Genomic DNA, 22,905 nt, shown 5'->3' with positions numbered 1-22,905 from the left:
TTTTGTTTCTAAATAAAAATGACTCTAATGCAATCAGGATAACCGTGTTCAATTACAGCGGACTCTTCATGAGCTTGATTTTAAACTCTTGGAGATACTAGTTTTACTTACTGGAGCTCCTTTGTTTTGCAGAGATCATGATGCAGACGTCCTTTTGGATTTCTTTTTAATAATGTGTGACCCTTCACCTTTGATTCCCTGACCTGCATTACCTTGGTAACCATTTCATTTTTTAATTTAATTTCATTTTTTAATTTTGGTGTACAAGCTGTAACATTTCATCTTTCAAAGTGTAACACGCTGGGTTTCCTCAAATAGAGATATACCCCCTTGAGTAATAAATTTGCAAAATGCTGTCTTCATTTTCTGTATTAAAATTCATTTCAGTTTTTAAAATAAAGTATAATTTGTGTTTTCATCTTTTTAAAATTTAAGTTTAATGAATGCATTTCCCCATACAGTGTATTTCCTTTCCTAGTTATGGTTTGTAAAAGCTAACTTTCTTGTTCACACACAGCTCACACTCAGGACACCTATACCCATTGCCATCTGCCCCATTCTCGCACACACCCCTCACCACCACTACACACCCCTTCCTTTGCAGATTAACATGCTTTTCTTTCAGAAATAGTTGCAACCCGAATTTATTAGTTTCAGCTCTCACATTCTACAACCTCATACTACATTTTATATCTTCAAGTATTGTTGGGGGAAAAAGTTTAGACCTTTAAATCCATTTAAGGGCTAGAAACTAACAAACTTGCCTTATTTCCAAAATCTTCCTGTTTCCTCTTTTAATATTTTATGTATTTATTTGAAGTATAAGTTAAGAACAAGAAACATTTTTAACATGACCAAAAATGTTCTTTTGTCTCTGCTGAAGCCTTGTCAGTCAGCTCTGACGGCCCATATACCAGATTGATGTGTGCTATGTGGTACTTCATGACTGTTTTTCGGATGATGCTTTTTTTCTCTTTTTTTTGGGTATTCTTTCCAGAATATTCTTTTTCAAAAGCAAAGCAAAACAAACCAAAAGAACAAAAACAAACTTGAGTGAATCCTTTGAGCTGGCAAGGTAGTCCTAAGAAATCATGTTCTTAAAAAAAAATCATGTGAAATCTCTTAATATGGCCCATTCAAGCACAGATTATTTTTTAAGTGTCTCATTATTTTATTCTCTAACATTTAATGCTGATGTTTTAATTGCACACAGCTGAAGCTACTAAATGAGCACTGAAATGGATTTAAGTCCTCTCTGAGCTTTGTTGATACCTATAAAAGTTTATATCATTCATTAGAACCACAAATTAAAATTAGTTGTGGTGTGCTGTTCATTGGAGGTTCGAACTCTCAAGTGCACTTCTTCAGGCTCATGGGCTGTTTTCTGTCTGTTACCTGGAAAGCTGTCTTTTCCTGTTGGGTATCTTTTCACAGAATTGCAGGATGTCATAGCTGAGAAATACAAATAGGTAAAACATTCTCTGATTACAAAGCCAGAAAGTATATGAAGTAAATGTCCCAATAGTTGAGAGAAACTTACTTAGGAAACCTTGAATTTTTAGGTGATTTTAAAAATTGTAATCCTTTTCAGAGTAGTGCAGTAATGTTTTCCAAATCCCCAAAGACCTTTCCCCCACCAAATAAAGGTGTGTCCTTTATTTGTTCCTTCAATGCCGTATCTCCCAGGAGCCAATAACTCAGAGTTGTTGGACCTGGACTCCCAGGCCTGAAAGTCTGCTCCTGCATTCCTCTTAGGAAGCAGCCCAGACCTGCCCCACCCTGCAGGACGTCTCAGCCTCGGTCTTGGTAGAATCAGGGCCTCCTTACATCTCCGTGCACTCTGGAGCTAGCCAAGCACCTTATTCCTAAGTCCAGAAGGAGCTGAAGAGACAGTAATAGGCACTGAAGAGAAATGTTTTGATGGTGATATTTCCTTTTGCCATTAGAGCAATTAAATTTTCTTTAAAGCTTTCTGTTTAATACATTTTAAGATAACCTAATTTTTCTGTGAGAGCTAGTATATGAATTTATTTATTACTTATTTTCAATGAACATTGCTTATTTGGTTAGTATTTAGGAATTCTCGTATGTTGTAAGCCACATGGTTATGGTTTCTGTAAGCAAGATTCCGAGAGAAAACCCTAGTTTAAGAGTCAGAAACCCTGCTTTTGACTAGCAGGGTCTCTGGATACGCCATTGATGTCTTTTAAGGTATTCAAACAAAACTAAAATAGAAAGTCTTCAAAAGACTTTCATTTTGGTGTAAAAATAGTGAGTTAGTTTGGCTTAATGTAAGAAGTTTATAAAACATTTCCTTGATGCTGCTTCTGTTTTATCCTGTGTGAAATGTAGATATTGCATGTCTCTTACTTGCTTTTTAGTATTGTAACACACACACACACTGGGAACCCAGAAGAAGGGGCTTTTGAATTTGAGCCTCATCCTGTGCTCCTGCTGCTTGCAGTCCCAGAGTTTTGCTGAGAGGTGGTTACAGGGAATTCTAGGGGGAATGTTTGGACCTTGGACTTGGGAGTCACTTGCCAGTATTGGGACCAGGCAAGTGACCTAGCCTCTCTGTGCCTCAGTTTCCTCCTCTTTAAAATGGGGATGATAATATCTGCACCTACTCAAAGGATCATTGTTAAGTTTTAGGTGAGTTGATGGATGTGTTGTTAGAGCAGCACCCAATGTGTAGAGCACGATAGGAGAAACCACTCAGCATGGGAATTCTGAATTCAGTGGAACTCTAAGGGGAGCCTATACCTTCAGAAAGTGAAACTTAAAATTTTAGTCTTCTGACATTGTCTTAAGAGACCCTTTGATGATTAGAGAGAGAGGAACTGAATAGATTCTGGGAATTCAGTACCCCTAAAACAGATACAGGTTCAGATGCTTGAATTTTAATCTGGGCTCCTAAGCTTTTAGAAAGACAAGATCAGATAATTAAGAACTACTTGGCCCTTTGTTAATGTGGTTCTTTTGTTTGGGATATTTTGAGGCTATGGAAACCTAAGAAAAAGATGCTTGTGGAAGAGACACTGTCTTTTACTTAGTTAGCACTTACTCTCTTTTAGCCTCAACAAGCTGTCTAGCTAGCTTTCAGGAAGTTGGAAAGGATTTAATTGTTCAGAGATTTTTACCTGACTGTGCGAGGCTGCTGTGCTTCACCTTAGGTAGGGCAATTGGGGGGAACTAACCACTTTATGATGTTCCAAGTGGTTTATGCACATTTTAATTATCTAAATTATCTACAAGGTGGTAAATTAAACCCATTTTGCAAATGAGAACACTGACGCTCAGATGGATTCAATACTTCCCCATCACCGGACCACACCTCTAGTAAATTGCAGAAGTAGGGCTTAAATCCAGGGGCTGCTCTTCTCACCAAGTCCACTGCACAGTACTTCCCAGCAGACTTGGCTGATGAGACATGGGACACAGTTCTGCCATTTTGGTTGTAGTAGCCCCAGCTGTGTATGTCATGTCCTCAGCCTTCAGACCTTTTAACTTAGGGCTTGCATTGTTAGCTCCAAGAACCCTCCACCATTGCCTGAAGGCTCTGTCATATAAGTGGCACTTTTAGGGCATCTGTCGTGGTGGCTTCCCCAGTCTTGGCTGCTCATCCAGAATCATATAGACAACTTTTAAAAAATACAGAGGCTGGCTCCACCCCAGAGACTGATCTTGTTATCAGCTACCTTTGATAGCTTCAGAAACTAAACAAGAAACACATATGTAAATAATCTGTGCCCATATAGATCTGTACTGCAAGAGCATGGGCCAGTACTTTTAATTCTATAGCTGGCTACCTTGTAAGTTAAAACGGGCCTTCATGGGCTAGTGTAGTGTTTCAGCCACCCAAACCAGTGCCCTTTCCATGTGAAAACCCCACACATCGACTCTCTAGAATACAGCCTTCTGTGAGTGGGCACCTGGCCATCACAAAACCCGGTTTCAGTTAGTTACGGCGCTCACTGAAACAGAGACCACACATTTGTGGGTTGTTTTTTTTTCACCTTCCTTTCTTTTTTCTCCCCTTCTTTTATGCTTTTATTTTTCCATTTCTTGCTTCTCCGTTCTTCCCATCTGTAAAGTACTTGAAATCCTCCATGTGGCTAGAAGTTGCACCAGTTGACATTTAAAAACTTTACCTTTGTGTCTGTTGATTTCAGGGGAGCAGGCACCCCTCATTAGCCTGAAAAGTGTTAGATTTTGTTAATGACTGTCCACCCTAACTTGGGTAGTTTATCTTGAAAATTTAGATAATTTAGTATCATGGGATTTGATAGGTTGAGAAATGCTAGGCTTTGCTTGAGAATAGTGCAGAACATTGGGTAGTGGGTGGCCACAGAGATCACGCTTTTAGTGTTATTTTCTGCTTGGTTTTTAGAGCTGGAAGGTCTGAGATGGAACCCCTAATTTTGGCTTTGGAGACCTGCTCCAGAGAGGGAGCCCACAGTCCGGCCCGCTGCCCGCTGAGGGCGCCCCGCTGTCCTGTGGACTGTGCCAGGGAGTGTGGGTAGGGGGTGGGGGACACAGCACAGGCTCTGACACCTGTGGGTCCGTGCAGTTACTTGCCTGCCTAGAAAAATAATGGAAAACATTCATAGCAGCCCCCTGCTGCATCTCTCCCTTTCTCAGAAGCAGATAGCCATACAGTACTTAGGGTTTGAGGGGTTTTAAGGATGAGCAGAGAATTCCTCAGGTGGAAGTTGGGGGGCGGTGCCCGTGGCTGCCTTGAGTCAGTTCTAATGAGCTTTAGCCCTTCCTGAGGTTTCTGAGGAGACCAGGAAACATTGTGAAGGTCCCCCACCCCCCCAAAGAGGAAAAAAAAGAAGCCTTGGTCATTCCTCAGTGAAAATCTGTCCGAGGCAGAAAGAGAGTTAATGAAGGAAAAGAAGGCAAGAGAATTGTGCCATCAGGAAATGATGGAAAACGTGTTTGTTCTCATCTGTGGTTATGGTTTCCCTGGGAAACTGTGGCCGTGGTTATGGTGGCACTGTGTCACATGCCTCAGGTTCATAGGATTGAGACCAGATTTTCCCCCTTTCCACACACAGTTTAGATGGGCTCAGAAATACACTGTTTGACAAATATCACTTATACCTACGATGAAGCTTTGATTATTCAGTGTTGGTCATCTAGTCCTTTTTTCTCTTCTTTGCTGATTCTTTTGACTTTTACTTTACAAATCCCTTATTTTTTCTACAGGGAGAACCTCAGTAACTTTATTTTCAACTTTTTGGGTATAATGATGGTAAAAGGAATGGTAGAGGAGAAAGTTGGATCTCCTGACAAAGTGATTTGACCTAGACTGCTTTTACAAGCGCAAATACACGTTAAAGCATCTGGCACATAGTAGACACTCAGCAAACATGAAGGTTTTTTTGTTTCTCATTAACACAGGTAATTAAGAGTAGGATCTGATAGACTGCATGTATCCGTGCAGATATATATCTGTATTAAAGTTTTAATTAAAAGGAACACCAGACCAGGCAGATGGTTCTTATCCCCATGTCCTGCAAACCACAGAGCCATGGCTTTTCAATCTTGCATACAAGCAAAGCATGGAGCAGCAGCATTTGTGGTGGGGCACCAGAGGGATGATGAGGTGGTCTATCAGCTAACCATAATCTAATTCTGGTAGTACTCTGTGTGGTGCCAAATCCAGTCATTGGATTTGTAGTTTAAAATGGAAATATAATACATCAAACCTGTGTCCTAAACAAAGCTTTTAGGCCTCAAGTCAAGGGCATTGCCACAGCCCAGCTGGTATGTCACAAGGCCTGTGGTTTTGTGCTAGATCACAAAAGCTGACAAAGTGTTATTTAGGATCATCAGCTAAATACAGTGTTAAATTAGAGCACTGGCATCCTGACTTTTCAGGTTTGTCACTGTATAGTAGTTCAGAGTAGAGATGTGCCATGGTCCTCCCTGGTTTACGCAGGCCCTCTGTGCTGTCTGATCAAGCACATGCACAATATGAAGAACAAAACAACCACAGGGATAAAAGAAAATGACATATCTTTTTAGTTCATAGAAAATCCCACCCCCGCAGAGCACATCTAGTTACGCCACTGTCAGCAGGAAGCCAGAGTCTTGCAGAAAAGTGGATGGCACTTCACCTTGACCTCTTGGGATTCCTCTACTTCCTAACCCCCCAAATTTTATCCTTCCTCATAATCATTTGCTTATCATACTCATAGTTTTATGGCTTTCAGTAAACACAGGTAGATACACAACTGAATTCCGTATTAGTTTGAGAGAGATGTGTGTTTACCACCTACATCTCACTAATTTTCTTTCTGTTTGGTAGAGTCAGTACTGAAAGTGTTCATTTCTTACTTCACCATGAAGCATCTTAGTTTGGAGTGTCAGAAGGGTGATCTCTACTTTAATTAGCAGTGGGTGACCTTATCAACTTTGCACTTCTTTTAAAGGAAGTAGAGCTTTCTCTTGACCAAGAACCCATGCTGCACCAGGAAGTATATATCTTAATTAAACACTGTGACATTTGATGGTAGAACCCAGAAGTACTTTAATTCTTCGTAATATGCAAATCAAAACGCAACCATCCTAAAAGAAAAGGGTATGAGTCAGCTTAAGGGAAAACACCAAATCCATGCTTCCTGTGATGTGCTGGGAGTGATGTCCATGTGTGAGCATTGTGTTGCATTTGTACCACCTTCTGGCCCGGGGAAGACTGCCGTTATTTATGAGATGCCCTTTGGCTTTGGAAGAAGTCAATTAAATATAAGCTACTTTGAGTAAACAATCTCTTCTGGCTGTATCCAGAAAATATTGTAAAACCTGCATTTGTGCCATTTGCTTAAGCTAGTTGGCATATGTGGAATTTGAACCTGACCGACTATGAAATCTATTTCTTCTCTAATTTGGTTACAGACCTGATTGTGTAACCTTTGAGTATGCAACACATTTTAGATGGTAGAAGGTTCCTTACCCTCAGAGTGACACTATTGCTACTCAGAGAATGGCAGTTATGCCTCACTCCAAGGTAGTAAGGAGAGTTGTTTCTCCACAGAGAGAAAACGCCAGCAAATTCATCTCGAATAGTAGGCTTTTTCTCTTTCTGTAGTGGATTTTAAAGAAACTTTTGCCCTCCTGGGTATCTTTGTGTGTGATGGGAGGAGAGAGGAGTGTGCTGCCTGTCCCTAAAGTGACTTAAATTCAAGGAGGTTTTCATTTTGTTCAGTAAATGCTTATTGAAGGTCCAGTCCTGGGCACTGTCTTAGGTACAGGGGATAAAGCAGTAAACCAAATGGGATTACTCCCCTAGAAGAGCTTATTCTTTTGCGGGGACGGTGTGATAGACAGCAAACAAACCTGAAAGGTAACACTAATGGAGTGTTTATGTATGCCAGTTACCTACATAACTCATTCGCTCCCCAGAGCACTGAGGACGTGGGTGCTGTTCTCTCCATTTCACAGATGAGGAGGCTGAGGTTCAGAGAGGTTCAAATAACTCATTCAGTGTTACCCAGCTAATCTGTGGTGGTGTTGGCATTCAGACTCCAGATTCTGCACTCTTTTGTTTCTCTTTTTAAAAAACACCTAATTTGTTTATTTATTAATAAATACATAAAGAAATGTCAGGTGATAATAAGTGTGATGAAGAACAATAAAGCAAACTGAACAGTTTAGACAGTCCCTGAATGTTGTGCATGTGTATGTGTGTGCATGCATGAACATTACACTGCTTTGATAGTGAGACTTGAACAGGTGTCTCTCAGAAGGTGTTCTGCAGTAAAAGTATTACAGGTAGAGGGAACAGCAGAGGCCCCAGGGTGGGTGGGGCTTTGTCATCCGCAAAGGAGAAACAAGGAGGCCAGCTGAGCCTGGCTGGATAGAGTGAGTGTGGCAGAGAGGAATAGGAGGTGAGGTGCTCTATCCCATTAGGTTTTGAAAGATCATGGTCTTCTGCTTTTACTGAAAGGGAAGGGAAGCCATCAGAGAATTTTTGAGCAGGAAAAAGATGGAATTACAAGGATCACTTCGAATGCAGTGCAAAGAATAGGCACCAGTAAACTGTGGCCTGCAGGCCAGATCTGACCTGCTGAATGTTTTTGTATAGCCAGTAAGCCAAGAATGGTTTTCACGTTTTTAAATGGTGGGAAAAAAAAATAGTATTTTGTGACATTTAAAAATTATATGAAATTGAAATTTCGCTGTCCATTCAAGTTCCAGCTCTTCTGGAACACAGCCTTGCTTGTTTGTTTATGTACTGTCTAAGGCTGCTTTTGCACTACAATAGCAGAGTTGAGTAGTTGTGATAGAGAGCAAGTAGCCTCTGCAGGAAAAGTTTGCTGATCCCTGGTCTAGGGGGAGAGGGATGGAAACTAATCCCTGGATACCAGCAAAGAGACTGTTGCAAGAGTGATAACAGTTTGGGCCAGGGCAGTAAGAAATGGTCACATGCTGGCTGTGTCTTGAAGGAAGAGCCATGGATTAGATGCACATTTGAGGAGTCAAGGATGGAACAGCTGGAAGAATGCATAGTCACTTATTAAGATTGAGAAGACATGGAAGTGGCAGGTTCAGGAGAGGGGATGAGGAGAAATCAAGAGCTCTGTTGTGGACATGTTAATTTTAGGATGCCAAGTGGGGGCCTTGATAGGCAGTTGTTTATGTAAGTCTGTAATTTAGAGGAGAAGCCCAGGCTAGAACCCAGCTCTTGAGTGTTCTCAGCATATAGGTAGTTCTTAAAGCTGGGGACTAGATGAAATCATCCAGAGAGTATGGATGGATGGAGAAGTCCAGATGACGTTGGGCCTTTCCAACGTTTCAGTGAGGAAGAGAGGGAAGCCAAGGAGAATGGGGAGCTGTCAGAGAAGGAGAACCAGGAGGGTGTGGTATCCTGAAAGAAAGTGTTTCAAGGCAGAGAAAGTGATCATCTGTGTCAAATGCTATTTAAAGTTCAAGCAAGATATGAACTGAGAACTGAATCTTGGATTTGACAGTGTGGAGGTCATTGGTGACTTTGATAACAGTAAGTTTGATAAGTGGAATGGTGAGGACAGAAGTCCGATGCTAGCTGGTCCTGGTGAAAATGGATGGATAGGAGGCAGAGCTGGTGCTTTCAAGAAGTTTGCTGTAGCTTAAGTATCAGGCTAGGAGAGGGCAGGGTGGGATTTAATCTGGGGTTATGATTTTGCCAGGCCAGTACAGTGGAGGAAGTGAGGGGCATTAAGAGGTGGGGTCAGTGGATTCAAGGAGTAGGATCATAGAATTGTTGGAGTTGGGGTAGTCAAAGAGCAGGATGCTTGTTATTGATGTTACAGAAGAGATGCCGTTAGGGTTTATGTCAATGTCTAGGGCATTGCTGCCTAGAAGAAATGTAATGTGAGCCACACATGGAAATTTTAATACTCTAGTAACCATATTTTAAAATAAACAACTGAAATTTATTTAATATATTTCATTTAGCATAATATATGAACATGCAATTCATGTAAAAATTACTGAGTTATTTTACATCCTTTTTTCCTATCAAGTCTCTGAAATCCACTTACAGCATACATCTTAATTTGGACCAGCCATGTTTCAAGTGCTCATCTGTGGCTGGTGGCCACCATATTGGGCAGTGCAGATCTTGTATATGACCACAGAAGTGGAGTCCAAGGTTATTGAAAGGGAAAGGGTCAAGAATTGGAGAGGCCATGTTTTGGACAGGTTGTTTAGGTGGATTTGAAGGACCTTTATGAGTAGAGTGGTGTTACAGAGGATGGAGGGGAGGCCGTGATAGTTGCCAGAGGGTGTTTCAGTGGCTGCTGCTCTAACCCTTTGCCCTCAAGCATTCACTGTCCTGACTGCAGAGCATCTGTGAGGTGCCAAGAAATTGCTCATGCCTCTTTTTAAAATCTCCTCGGAATCATGGGTTTGGGCACATTTCTGAGTCACAGTAAAATATCCAAAAACAAGGCCATATTTTTGACAGTATCGTCCCCAAGTGGCAACTTTTCAGTTGAGTGTTTACTGTTCATTGAATCACATATGAAAATGTTAATCCAGTATGGGCAACTCTTGGCAACCAATTTTATTTTTCCCCAGGGGAAATGCACAGAATTTAACTATATATAAATTTTTCACTTTGATCTACAATGTCAGAAAAAAATAACTGCTTTTCATACTGATAATGCTGTTAACATGAAGAACATCCTAAATATAAATATAGTAAATAGATACCCCAAGTCTTTACCTTTATAAAATTTAAATTTACTGCAGGTTCCCTTAACTTGTTTCTTTCTTCCTTTTTTTAAGGAGGTACCAGGGATTGCTGCTTGGTCACTGAGCTACACCCATATGCTAGCTTGTTTCTTGCTATATAATAGTAAGCCAGAAAATCCTGAAAATTCCTACTGGCCCTGAAATGTAGGAGGAGCCCATTTTGAGGCTTGTCTCTCTGAGCTCTGTGTTCTTGGATGTCTTCTACACTGAAGGAGCGAGTCCTTGTTCATTTTGTATTTGCTTGTGTTGTAAGGATGAGGGATTCCAGGGGTTTATGCACAGACAGCTGGTCAGTGTCCAGACTTCAGTAATTTCTTAAGAGAATCATAGAATCTGCAATGTAACTAATAGTGTTGCTGTCATTTAACTGTAATGTGCTCCTTCTTGCACTGTTGTTTTCACATGAAAGAAAACTATCAAAATTTAGTAATGAAAGTTTATGCATTACGTAAGTTTCCTTAAACTCTTTATTCTAATTAAAATGTTCCCATCTAATGGGAAGTATATGAATAACAAGAACTAGAAATTAAGAAATTAAAGGACATTAATGGCTTTATTGCATTTTGTTTTGAGATTTTCTCCCCACTAAATGATGTTTTGCTTATAAAAATCACCGTCGTACATAAATCTTTATGACAAATGGACTAAAATATATCCCACCAAAAAGAAGAGCTACTTGATACCACTTATAAATTTTAATACATATTATTATAGAGAACCAAACTATTTGCTTTTTAAAAGCAATGTTAGCGTAATTCTTATTTTGTACACATTTAATTGTAGTTTCTTTGAGAGTGCAGAGCAGTCTGTGAAGGACACTAGGAAAGTGAATGTTCTGACATCGCTGGTTCACTATTTTTTATTTAAACTTGGGTCATTGGTGTGCTCTTGTTATAATTCTTGCCTCAAAAAATCCAAAGTAAATTTATTCCTTTAGAAATTTACTGCCGAGGCTTATACCTTAATCAGCATAGCCAGGAGAACCACAGCGAAGCAGGTGCTTGGGCTGCACTCAACAGACCCTCAGGGCACATAGACTTGCCATCTCGCCCGAAAGTTCTGTTTGTGCTCAACCAGATTTGCTTCTATCTATTATTTTTTTAGTAGATTAAAAAAATTTTTTTAAAGATACATAGATCATACAAAATATCATTTTAAAAAATATAAGAGGATCCCATATATCTCCACTCCCCACCCCCCCCACAGTCCTCCCACATCACCAAATTCTTTCATCAACGTGGCACATTCATTGCATTTGGTGAATACATTTTGGAGCACTGCTGCACAGCATGGATTTACATTGTTTACATTGTAGCTTATACTCCCTCCCAGTCCTCCTCCATGCAGCTTGCCAGGCCCTTCACACTGCTGTGCTTCCACAGGTGCTGCTCCCTTCCCCAGTCCTGCCCCAGTTCTGCTTCATCCCCAACGGTCTCACTCTTGTGGCCAGCTCAGATGCCCCTTCTCCGCCTCCCCTGGCAGCGCAGGTACTCTTCTGGGTACCACTTCCATTTCCCTGTGAGAGCTCTTACCTTGAATCCACTAAACTGAGCTCCTTGGGGGCAGGCACCGGGCCGTACTTATTTCTGTTTCTTTAGAACCCAGGCCAGCACTTGGCTACAAGTAATGAATATGGTTGATGAATGGGTGAAGTGATGGTGGGATAATATACCTTTTAGCCAAGAAGGTAAATTTAATACCTGTTTTGGGGGGATGAGAATAAATGTTGCTTTTGTTTATACAGGTCTTAAAATTTTGGTAGCAGAAAGCAAATATGCAAAGAGCAGTGGGAAACAAGTCTAAAGCTCCTATCTGATTTCATAGAGATGATCACATTATTTTATGTAAAAAAAAAAAAAGGAATAGACATTTGATCACCTTGAAATCTTCAATTTGTTGTTCTGGTGACTTAATTAACTTACTAATTATTTAATTAAATAAACCCTAGGGATGCAGACCCTTAATGTCATGGGGAGTTACCTTGTAAGAAGCCCATAGCTCTGTCCTTTTCACACAGTGTCCGTTTTAGTACCAGACTTTAGGCTTGTAAAATTGACCTCTGAGCATTGGACTCATGGTGATTCTTTTCTCACTTTCCTTGATCCACTTGAGTTAAAGTGTCATGCTTGTATTCAGTTAATTTGAAGTTTGACTGGAAATCAGGCCCAAATTAGGGTAACGTGTTAGCTAGTATTCACCTCACCTGCCTGCTCCCAACTTGTCCCTCCTGGGGTCTTATAAACCTTGTAAGCACAGTGTTATTGTGCTGCCAAAAAATATTTCACTTTATGATTCTTCCCCCAAGGCTATTCAAGCAAGGGAAGGTAAATGAAAACCAGATTAGAAAGAACAGGTCTTTGGAGGCTTTTCTTGTACATCAGTGTCCATTTGGGTAGTTTTCAGGACCACTGTGGAAGTCACCTGCAGCTTATTATTAGCATCTTACATTAATTAGGAAATGCTAGTCCTTTCACTGGCGCTGTCTTTTATTCTGTCTTTGAAGTGTACTTTTCTGACCGGTGAAACTCCCTCAGGGACATAGCAGTTGGGAAGCACTGGGGATTAAATTGAAGAAGTTCTCCTTAGTCCTGTGCTCCAACTAATGGTTTCTAGCAGGGGAGCCTCTCTAAGCATTGTGTTCTATCAATATGTACTTAGACACGTTAATCTGAATGAGAGAGCTGATTGTACATAATGACTCCCCTGGGACGCTGTATTAGGAAAAAACAACGCAAAAACTTACATGGCTGAATATGCATAGTAATTAAAAAATTCTTACAGAATTAATGTTAATTGAATCTGAACCTTGATCATTTTTGAAGCTTTAATTTTTAATTTGATTCTTTAAGAAAGTTTCGTGGCTTCTTAAAGATACAACATAAAATAAAAGCTCTGCCTTAATGATGGCTAAAGACCTATTGTGAAAGACTGGATTTTGAGTAATCATTGGGAAATAAGTTACGGTTGTGTGGGTGTATAAATGTGCAGTGTATGTGTGTAAGTGTATACATGTGCATATGCATGCTCACATATATATTTAAGATATGCTTTAGTTTGCTTTTGTCACGATGTCTCCTTCTCTCTCTGCCTCTGGAAATGGGGCAAATTTTCTTCAGTTAAAAACAGAAATAGAAGCGATGGTCCTGACCCATTTTACACTTGTTTATTTCAGGCTCTCACCACACACTTGTTCTTGGGCGCAGCAAGAAGAGGGACTCACAGAGCTGGAGCCAGGAGGGCTGACACATTGGAGTGAAAGCTGGCAGAATTCGTAGGGAAGTCTTTACCATCCTGCAAGCCCCATATCTGGCGAGACAATTCTATTAGTGAATTAATTAAAAACCCTAACTTAATTTGAGCTAAATGTTATTAAAAAGGAAATCAATGGAAGTGACCTGCTCTTGCTTCCTCCAGAGCTACTGTGAGATCTTTGGCCCTCCTTAGTGCTGAGAGAACAGGTTTCCACCCAGACGTCCTCTGGTCTCAGAGGCCTCCAGGACCACCCTTCACCCTGATGCCACTTCATCCCCTAGGACGTTTTCCTCTTCTCCATGGCTGTTGAGCACTTGCTGTCTGCCTCCCATCAGAAAGCTCTACGAGAGCAGGGCCTCTGCACTGCTCACTGTTGTCTTGCCCTGCCCAGAGCAGTGCCTGGCCAGTACAGAATCCAAGTAAATGCTCCTGAGTGCACGAGTGGGCCAGCAAGCAGCACATCCTTTCTGAATGTGCTGCCTTTCACTTGCCTCTTCTATATGACTTGTAAAAATGATAAAGTAGGGAAACTTTGAGCAAAAACATAAAATTTTGTGTTGGCGATACAACTGTAGTCCAGCAGGGTGGTACCTTGTCTCCTCTGGGTTAGAATGCAAGAGTGTTAAGAGATATCAGTTTCTTAGGACTTTGGAACTATGAATTACACACTTACTATGTGTCATGGAATCCATGCCCCTTGAGGAAATGAGAAAAAAATCGAGGAGAAACATAGGAGTCTTGTCTCTGGAGTGTTTATTTTATTTTATTTTTATTTTTAAAATTTATTTATTTTTAATGTTACATTAAAAAATATGAGGTCCCCATATACCCCCCACCCTCCTCACCCCATGCCTCCCATAACCACAACCTCCTCCATCCTCATGGGACATTCGTTGCACTTGGTGAATACATCTCTGAGCACTGCTGCACCACGTGGTCAGTGGTCCACATTACAGTTTACACTCTTCCCCCAGTCCACCCAGTGGGTCATGGGAGGACATACAATGTCCAGTAACTGCCTGTGCAGTATCACCCAGGACACCTCCAAGTCCTGAAAATGCCCCCACATCATATCCCTTCTTCCCATTCCCACCCTCAGCAGCTACCATGTCCACTTTCTCCATCTCAGTGTTAAATTTACTTCCACTACTAATCACATTAGTTCCAGAATAGAGTATCAGTAAGTCCACTCTAATCCATACTCTATTCTTCCATTCTGTGGACCCTGGGATGGATATGTCCACTCCACTCCTCTATCGAGAGGGTGCCTTGACTCCACTTGGACAATGGATGCTCTTGTTTGTAGTTGTAGGCACTCTTGGCTCCCTGGTGTGGTGGTTGACCTTCTTCACCTCCCTGTTAGCTGGCTGGTGTAAGTCCAGTAAACCAGAGGGTAGGAGTTGCAAGTCTGTTGAGGCTCAGGGCCTGGCTATCACATGTACAGTCCAGAGATTCAGGTCCACCAAGTATACACTAAACCCCAGCGCCAACCACAGGTCCAGTAAAAGTGACAGGAGAGGCTTGTGAACAGAGATCACACCTGAGTCCAACTCCATCACACTCAGGACCATAAATTCCAAAGTAGGGCCAACTGACATGGCTCTGAAGTCCATCTGCCATGACCGTAGAACCTGTGGGTCTCTGTAACTCTCACAAGAACCAATACCTGGGGTTGTATCTACTTTAGCTGTCTCTGGGACTCTACTGAGGTGTGCATAAGGGCGACCCCTCTGATGACCTCCTGGCTCCTTTTTGGAGACTCATAGCCATATAAACTCATTTGTCCTTTCCATTTCCCCCTTTTATTCAGGGTCAAAAAGCATTCTTAACTCCTGATATTGCATATAGGCTGAGATATTCTGCTGGTCTGGGTTGACCCTTTTATTCAAGGTCATTCTCCAGCTGCATCATCAGCTGCTACTTGGTAGTAATCCCTCGGTGCCAGGGAGGCTCATCCCTGGGAGTCATGTCCCACGCTGGGGGGAATTTACATGCCAAGTTTGGCTTTGAGACTGGCCACATTTGGGCAACATGGAGGCTCTGAGGAGGTAACTCTTAGGCACCCTGCAGCTGTAGACCTAGTTCTTATTTCAGGCCCACAGGCCCACAAGCATAGTCATTAGCAGCAAGGGCTCGTTGCTGGACCATCCTTCCTTATTGGTCTTAGCCATTGCACTCAGAGGATTGTTGCTCTTCCATTGGGGAATGTGACAGAGCTTCCCCAGCCAGGAACTCAGTACTCCCCCAGCCATTGTTCCCAACTGTAACCATTATGAAAATATCCAAACATTTTTTTGCACCCCACACACATGCCCTGGAGAACTCCCTCCCAACCATGCGCCCCCCACCAATAACACCCCACACCAGTATTCCCCCCCACCACCATCGAACCCCTCTGTGGTCCAAAACCTCCCTGAAAATAAAGCCCAGTATATTGCCAGGTTCCATTAATAGTAAAATGGGATATAGTGATGGGTTTAGATATAGAATACATACTAATAAAGTAAGAGTATTTTAATATCAAGACATCCAGTGAAAGTCTTAGAAAATCATAGAAATAAAAATAGGAACAGGTAAATATTTTTTAATATCCCTAATATTTAATCATTTAAAATAAAAAATTTAACACAAAGTGAAGGTAAACCAATATATTTTCCATATCAGATGGGCATTAACAAAGATATAGAGGATGCTTAGAAGCAATTATTTGGATAGGAACTAATTGTGTTCACAGATCCTTGTAGTTCTGCCATCTTTACCCTCTGTGTGTTTGCACAGGCCAGAATACCCATTCTTCTGTTCTTGAAAATCTTTGAGGAGGTTTTTTTTTTTTTTTAATAAAGAACAAAAAACCAAGGAGACAACATCTTGTGATGTAGGCTGTTATCTCAAGGTGAGTTTATTTGTGGCACTAACTTGTGATGAATTATTTAAAGAAATGAAATTTCTTTTCAGGTAGAGCATATTTTATTTGTCAAATTGTGTTCATTTAAGTGTAAACTTCAGTTACTCATTACACATTGAAGAAATCAATTCAAACCAGGAAAAACAAAGGCACAGTTGAACTTGAATCTCATTTCACACACAGAAGTAACCAATATTTCTGGTCAAATCAGTAAATATTTTAGTTCCTTTTTAAATAAAGTGCCAAACAGCAAAGGCTAGATTTTATGTACCACAAAACAAAATAAAAACAAAAAACTTTTCGGGGCATAATGCATTTTTCATTAAACTTATTGCCAAAACTATTTTGATTATATAATATCCTCCCATGAAAGTATAAGAAGTGAATTCTGGGGTAAAGAGATAATTGCAGAAACTGCTTAATGAGGCAGAACTCACAAATCTGCATTTATAGTTTTGTGGGCAAATATATCATCAGTGGAAGATACAAACGTAAAGAAACATTCTTGCTTACATTCAAGAAACGCAAGGTTGAACTTTTTACTAAAATAGAGTTATTAAAACCTCTCAGAGGGATGTGGTGAGTGTCAGATAGCATCCTGTGCTTGGAATAGCAACCCAGATCATGGTGAACCTCCGTGAATGTTCGCTATGTATTATTCCAAGGACTTCAGTGTGAAAGATTAAAGTGTGTTTTAATCATGCCCAGTAAACTATAGTTTTTTTAATGATGGTGAATGTCTACTTCTAATTCAATGAAGAGTGGTGTTTTTAGAGCAAAGAGGCAACAAATATTTTTCTTGTTGCTGTTATCTGTGTATATGTGTACACACAAAAGATGCTGGGACAGGTTATCAAAGATGCAGGAAAAATGCATAACTCCTAGTTTTATTTTTAAAATAAAATTTCTGTAAATCTGAAGAGTGTTTAAATCGTCTTTAGTGTACCCTGCCACTGCATATATGTACTTCGAAATTTTATGTAATTACATTGCAACTTAGGACCATCAAATACATTTTGCTATTGTCGGAGTTATATATTTAGTACTCCATTGTTTGGAAATCTAGTCTTCATTCAACATTCCTGCAGTTTACCACGCGTGACCTCAGAGTCTGAGGAGTGATTATATGAGTTGGTGCCCTCTGGTGGCACCTGGAGGACATCAGGCAGAGGACCCATGAGCCTTCACGTGGCTCCTGAAAGAGACGCCACTTTAAAACGGGTTCTTTCAGACAGCCTTTTTTCGTGGGTTTTGGAAAGTGCTCGGTATTAGCTTTGTGCCTATCTGTACTTTTCTTTCATGTGTCTGGTGCTTGTTTGTTTACTCCTTCGTTAAGCCCTGGCTCTGGAGTTTCCTTCAAGCCTTGAGCAGCTCAGGTGGTGGGTGTAACACTGAGTGAGAGGATATTCAGGAGAACTTGTCACTGGTGTACCATTGTTTTTTCCACGAGGGATCAAGATATCTACTCTCGGGTGAATCTTTTAACTAGCGTTCCATGAGGGGGAAACCCTGTCCGTTCCTGGGTTGAGGAAGGGAGTAGCCCTGATGGCCTCTGCGTGGCTCACTGGCACAGCTCAAGACCAGCCTGCCAGGAGATGAGCCTTGTGGCCTTCTCTGTGTGCGGTTCTCCCTGAAGAAGGGCAGGCACTGTCGCCTCCATGACACCTCAGCCAGGCTCTGCTGCTCTGTGGCCTTAGGCAGGCCTGGAGCTGAACCCCAGTTCTTAAAAGCTCTGGGACCTGGAGAAGTTAATTTGTCTTTTATGAGAGTTTTTATGGCTGTGAAATAGGTAGAGGGGAGGTGGAGGTAGAAGAGTCTAACCTACTTCAAGAGGTGGCTGTGAGGATGAGAGGAGGTGAAGCGGGCAGACGTCCTAGCAAACGGGCGCAGGCTGCTGCTGAACAAAAGCTAACTCTCTTTTCTTCCTTGGAGGTGAGCCCCTCCCCACCTCTTTCTTGTTTAATTTAGTGTCATCTTTTAAAAATAACCTTTTTATTTTGGACTCATTTAAGATTTAAGACAGAGTTGCTGAGCTAGTACAGAGTGCCCATACACCCCTCATCTCGTTTCTCCTGCAAGTCCCATTTTCATACTGCTGAGTTTCCCCCACAACTTTACAAATATAATCCTTGTGAACTTCAATTAAATTTGGTTTAAGGTACTTTTTGCGTACTTTCCTGAACTTGTCTCGTCTTGAATACCTGAATTCTTCTGCAGGCGGGGCATTTGCTTCCATATCACCCTCTCGTCACCTTGCTTCACATCTGTGGCCACTGACGTGAGTGGCGTTCTGTGGCTTTCCAGGGGCTTACCACCCAAGTAGTTTCCCCGTTTATGCCATTAATGAGCTTTTAACCTAAGGAAAGAGTAGTCCATGTGCTGCAGTACTTCAGCTAGATGCCTTTGCAGCTCATGGCTACTTCTCATGCAGTTACAACTTAAGTCCAATAGAAGCACAGGCATCCTGAAAAAAAAAACCAACCTGAAACCTTCCTTACCTTCAGAAACAAGAAAAGAAACTTACTGGCCTTCTCACTTAATAAGTATACCAGCTAATTTTAATGTATAGATCATCTGTAATTAGCATTACTGTATAAATAAAATAGTAGCAACTCACGTTTTATGCACTTGTACAGTTTAATAAAATGATTACACAGACACTGTCTCATTTGGCTTCATCACAACCTGAGGGATAGGCAGGGTGGGCATTCTCCCGTTTCGTACTCCTGGGTGACATGAGGGAGGCCAAGGAGTGACCTGGCTGAGGCACAGCAGGAGTTAGAGCCCCTGTCCCTTAGATTCACTCTGCAGACATGCACTGAGCACCTGGACTGGCCGGGCTTGGGGCAGGGGCCGCGTCTGCCCAGTGCCTCTGTGGCACCCCTCCATTGAAGTTACTTTGGAATTGTGTTTTTCCCCTCCTAAATTGGTGAGCCTCTACGCCTGGGGTCTTATGCTATTCAATGCATGACAATTCCTTTATACCTAATAGACCATTTTAATGTTTCTTTTCACCTCAGATCCTTTCTGAGTGTTAGGAAATTGGTATTACTAAGCCTCAGTCAACGAAGTCTCACTGTACTGTCCTTTCAGAGGAAATGGCTGATGGGAGGCTGCTGGTTCTGGCATCCCCCTGCCCTGGGCTGACGCCGCATCCTCAGCAGGCTCTGTGTGAGGCTACAGCTTGTTTGTGCACTGTGATTTACGTGTTGGTGCTGGAGATAAAACGACATTGGAGGGAGAATATTACAAGAGCCACTGAGATATTTGAATGGCAATGCTTATGTAGTTTAAAAGTGATAAAATGGGCCTGGCACTCTTCTTGAAAAGCTAGCAGAAAGTCTTATGTAAACATTTAGATCTAACCAGAAAACAGGCAAGTCTCCTAAGGAAAAAAAAACTTTCCTGCAAATATGGTGGGATTAGTAAATCTGAAAATTCTAATACCTGTTTCTGTGGTATTAGAAACGTAATTTTGTTATGTGCGTTGGCTTTGTTGTTTTGCTTTGGGTTTGTTTGGCCGGGGTCCCATTCCTAACAGCGTCACATGGAACCTTTCTGAAAGCCCGAGTTCAGAGGAACCCACGTGCTGGTGGCTGCAGTGGCAGCTCCTCCCAGACTGTTGAGTCTTCTAGGCTACTGTGGTAAGTTTGGTGGGTGGGTTCCCCCCCCCCTTTTTTTTAAGATTTATTTATTTATTTAATTTCCCCCCCTCCCCTGGTTGTCTGTTCTTGGTGTCTATTTGCTGCGTCTTGTTTCTTTGTCCACTTCTGTTGTTGTCAGTGGCACGGGAAGTGTGGGCGGCACCATTCCTGGGCAGGCTGCTCTTTCTTTTCACGCTGGGCGGCTCTCCTCTCGGGCGCACTCCTTGCGCGTGGGGCTCCCCCACGCGGGGGACACCCTTGCGTGGCACGGCACTCCTTGCGCGCATCAGCACTGCGCATGGCCAGCTCCACACGGGTCAAGGAGGCCCGGGGTTTGAACCGCGGACCTCCCATATGGTAGACGGACGCCCTAACCACTGGGCCAAAGTCCGTTTCCCTTTTTTTCCCTTTTTAGTGGGTAAAATAGAGGTGAATCTGAAAAGCCAAAGTTGAACATGTGAGTTAAGATATGCCTTAATCTTTTGAAGCCCCAACAGTCTCATTAAAGAGCTTCCTGTTTTTGTTTTTTTAAAGCTGAGAAACATTCCAGATATTTTGCCTGTTTGAATGCTGAAATGGGAATAGCAGCCCTCAGGCCTGGGACCTGAGAATTCTGGTGCATCACCCAGGGCAAATCCCTGGAGTTTTCCCAGTGACCTCTTTAGTTCAGGTAGGCGTGCTGCTCCCGTGTGTCAGTTTCAGATGTCACGTGTGTGAATGAAGGACCAGAGCGCTGAAAGGCTCTGCGTAAAGCCTTTGTGTTTTTTTTTGTTCCTTTAGGAAGTTATAAAACAAATGGGACTTGCTGGATGGAATAAAAGGGTGGATAGCCAGAGATCTGAGATTGTTCTATTGATAGGTTTCCATATTCAAAGTGAAGATGATAGCTTCGTGTGTACATCGTGGGCGAGTTGTGCGTTACAATGCATACGCCAGAGAGAGACGCATGTGACTGACCCCAAGGCAGTTAGACTAGGCACATTCTCCATTTGCTTTTGAAGTGAATTTTACTGTGGGTCCTTGGAGAGCTTTTTGTTCACGCTTCTCTTTCTTTTAGTTTTGGAATACTGTAATCCATTTTGCCCATCTGAGAGGTAAGTTTTTGTATTTATTTGTAGGTTACTGATTCTGACTGGAAAAAGAGATAGATTTTGGCTTTATAATTAATATAAATGACTCAAAACAGCAAGTCTTTCCCCCATGTACACAAACAGTCCAATTATCCAAATATTTATTCAAATAAGAAATTTCATTTAGCCACAGATATATACCTTTTTCCCTGTCTTTTTCTTTTCTGTTTTCTTTATCTACCAGAGGGATTCACATTGAAAAATGAAACAGAGTTCAGTATCTAAATATTAAAAATTAGGATCCATGCTTAGAGGTGCTTTGTGGCAAGCACAGTTAAGTAAATGGAGAATTAGGGCACTTGTTTATGTGAAGATGGGTGTAACACATGGATGAGCCTATCTTTTAAATATCTATCTATCCATCTTGGATTCCATTTGAAGTAGGTTTTGCATTTAAGTTCAATTTTGAGAGCCATCCTTTCACTTTGAAAGCACAGTTGCTGGAAAGTTTGTTTTGCAGATGATGCCATTCTCTATTTCTGTGAACCCAATAAAAATAGCATGGAATAAAATTTAATTATGTTAGACTGAATTTTTCATGTGGAATTAAGGGGCAAGAGCTGCCTTTAAAAAGCATTAGGTTTGAAAAGAATAAAGGCTTTGTAGGTTCTTTAGAAGATACTCTAATTAAAAGATTTGTTCAAATGTATTATTCCCTTTTTGAAGAGTTTAAAGGAATCCATCCCCCCTTTTCCTAAAGTGATTGCCTCCCAAACATCAGCACTGCTCGGCAGTAAATACCGGTGAGGCTGCTGCCGTGCTGATTTGACTGCTTCATTCTGTTAAATATAAAATAGGTTTTTAATCTTCTGATCGATGTTTAATAGAAAGTAAATGTTTGACTTGCTTTGATTTCTGCTAACCTGTGTTTAAATCCACACAAACAGTCTGAATAAAGTGAAAACATCACTGGACTAGCTATTTTAAACATTTCAGGATGTAAGGATTCTAAATGGGGTTCCCTTTTAAAAATAGAAATGGCTGCTTGCATTTGCATAATTACTGCTAACTAGCACAACATTTTAAATGGTGACAAACTCAGGGTAGAAAAAGTATCTGTTTTAAAAAGCCTGGTTAAAAGGGAGCCGAAAATGCTCTGTGAGCAGCTGCTTCCAGGGTGGGCCCTTTGCCAAGCCAGGAAACCCAAGACTTGTCAGTCGGGAGGGTGGTGTACTGGCAGGAGGAGAAGCTGCAAGGCTTGTGGAGACTTTGGCCAGCTGTCCCTTAGGCCCGGACTTGCAGCCTTTCCTTTTGAAGCATGTTTATAAACGTTAATACTTAAATCTGCCTTGCTTTTTTGGAGTGTGCCGTGTTCTCTGTCCACTATGAACTAGGTTCTGGTGAGGGTTGGATTTCAGTGTTGGTAAAGAGCAGGGACGAGTATTTGGACAAGTGAAGATGAGGGCTGCTTCTGCAAGCTCAGCAGTAGTTCAAGCCAGAAGCTCAGGAGTGTCTTTCACGATGCCCTTTATTCCACCCCCAGCATCTAATCCATCTATAAGCTCTTTGGTTCTCCTTCCAGGGTGCATTCAGATTTCCACATCTCCACTGGCATCACCCTGATCTGAGTCACCCTTTTTTTCTTTGCATGGACATCTGTCCCATTTTCCTGTTTGAGTCCCTGCTTCCAGTCTTGTTCCCTCTGCAGGGTCTTCTCTATACAAGGGCCAGAGTAATCTTTAAACCTGCAAATATGAAGCCACCACCTTGCAGTGCCTTCTCATGCCCT

The 22,905-nt window shown here is 41.6% G+C and overlaps 1 protein-coding gene and 1 long non-coding RNA gene across 34 annotated transcripts in view; both read left to right on the top strand.

Moving 5' to 3' along the window:
- CAMTA1 (calmodulin binding transcription activator 1) overlaps nucleotides 1-22,905 on the top strand; it is a 938,154-nt gene that overhangs the window by 75,726 nt on the left and 839,523 nt on the right. The window lies entirely within an intron of this gene.
- On the top strand, nucleotides 133-13,635 carry LOC131279857 (uncharacterized). Its single transcript, XR_009187352.2, has 2 exons — nucleotides 133-216; nucleotides 13,418-13,635. It is a non-coding gene; the product is annotated as an uncharacterized lncRNA (long non-coding RNA).

Source organism: Dasypus novemcinctus, chromosome 9, assembly GCF_030445035.2.
Source record: "Dasypus novemcinctus isolate mDasNov1 chromosome 9, mDasNov1.1.hap2, whole genome shotgun sequence".
Lineage (NCBI taxonomy): Eukaryota > Metazoa > Chordata > Mammalia > Cingulata > Dasypodidae > Dasypus > Dasypus novemcinctus.
This window is presented reverse-complemented; position numbering and strand designations above follow the sequence as displayed.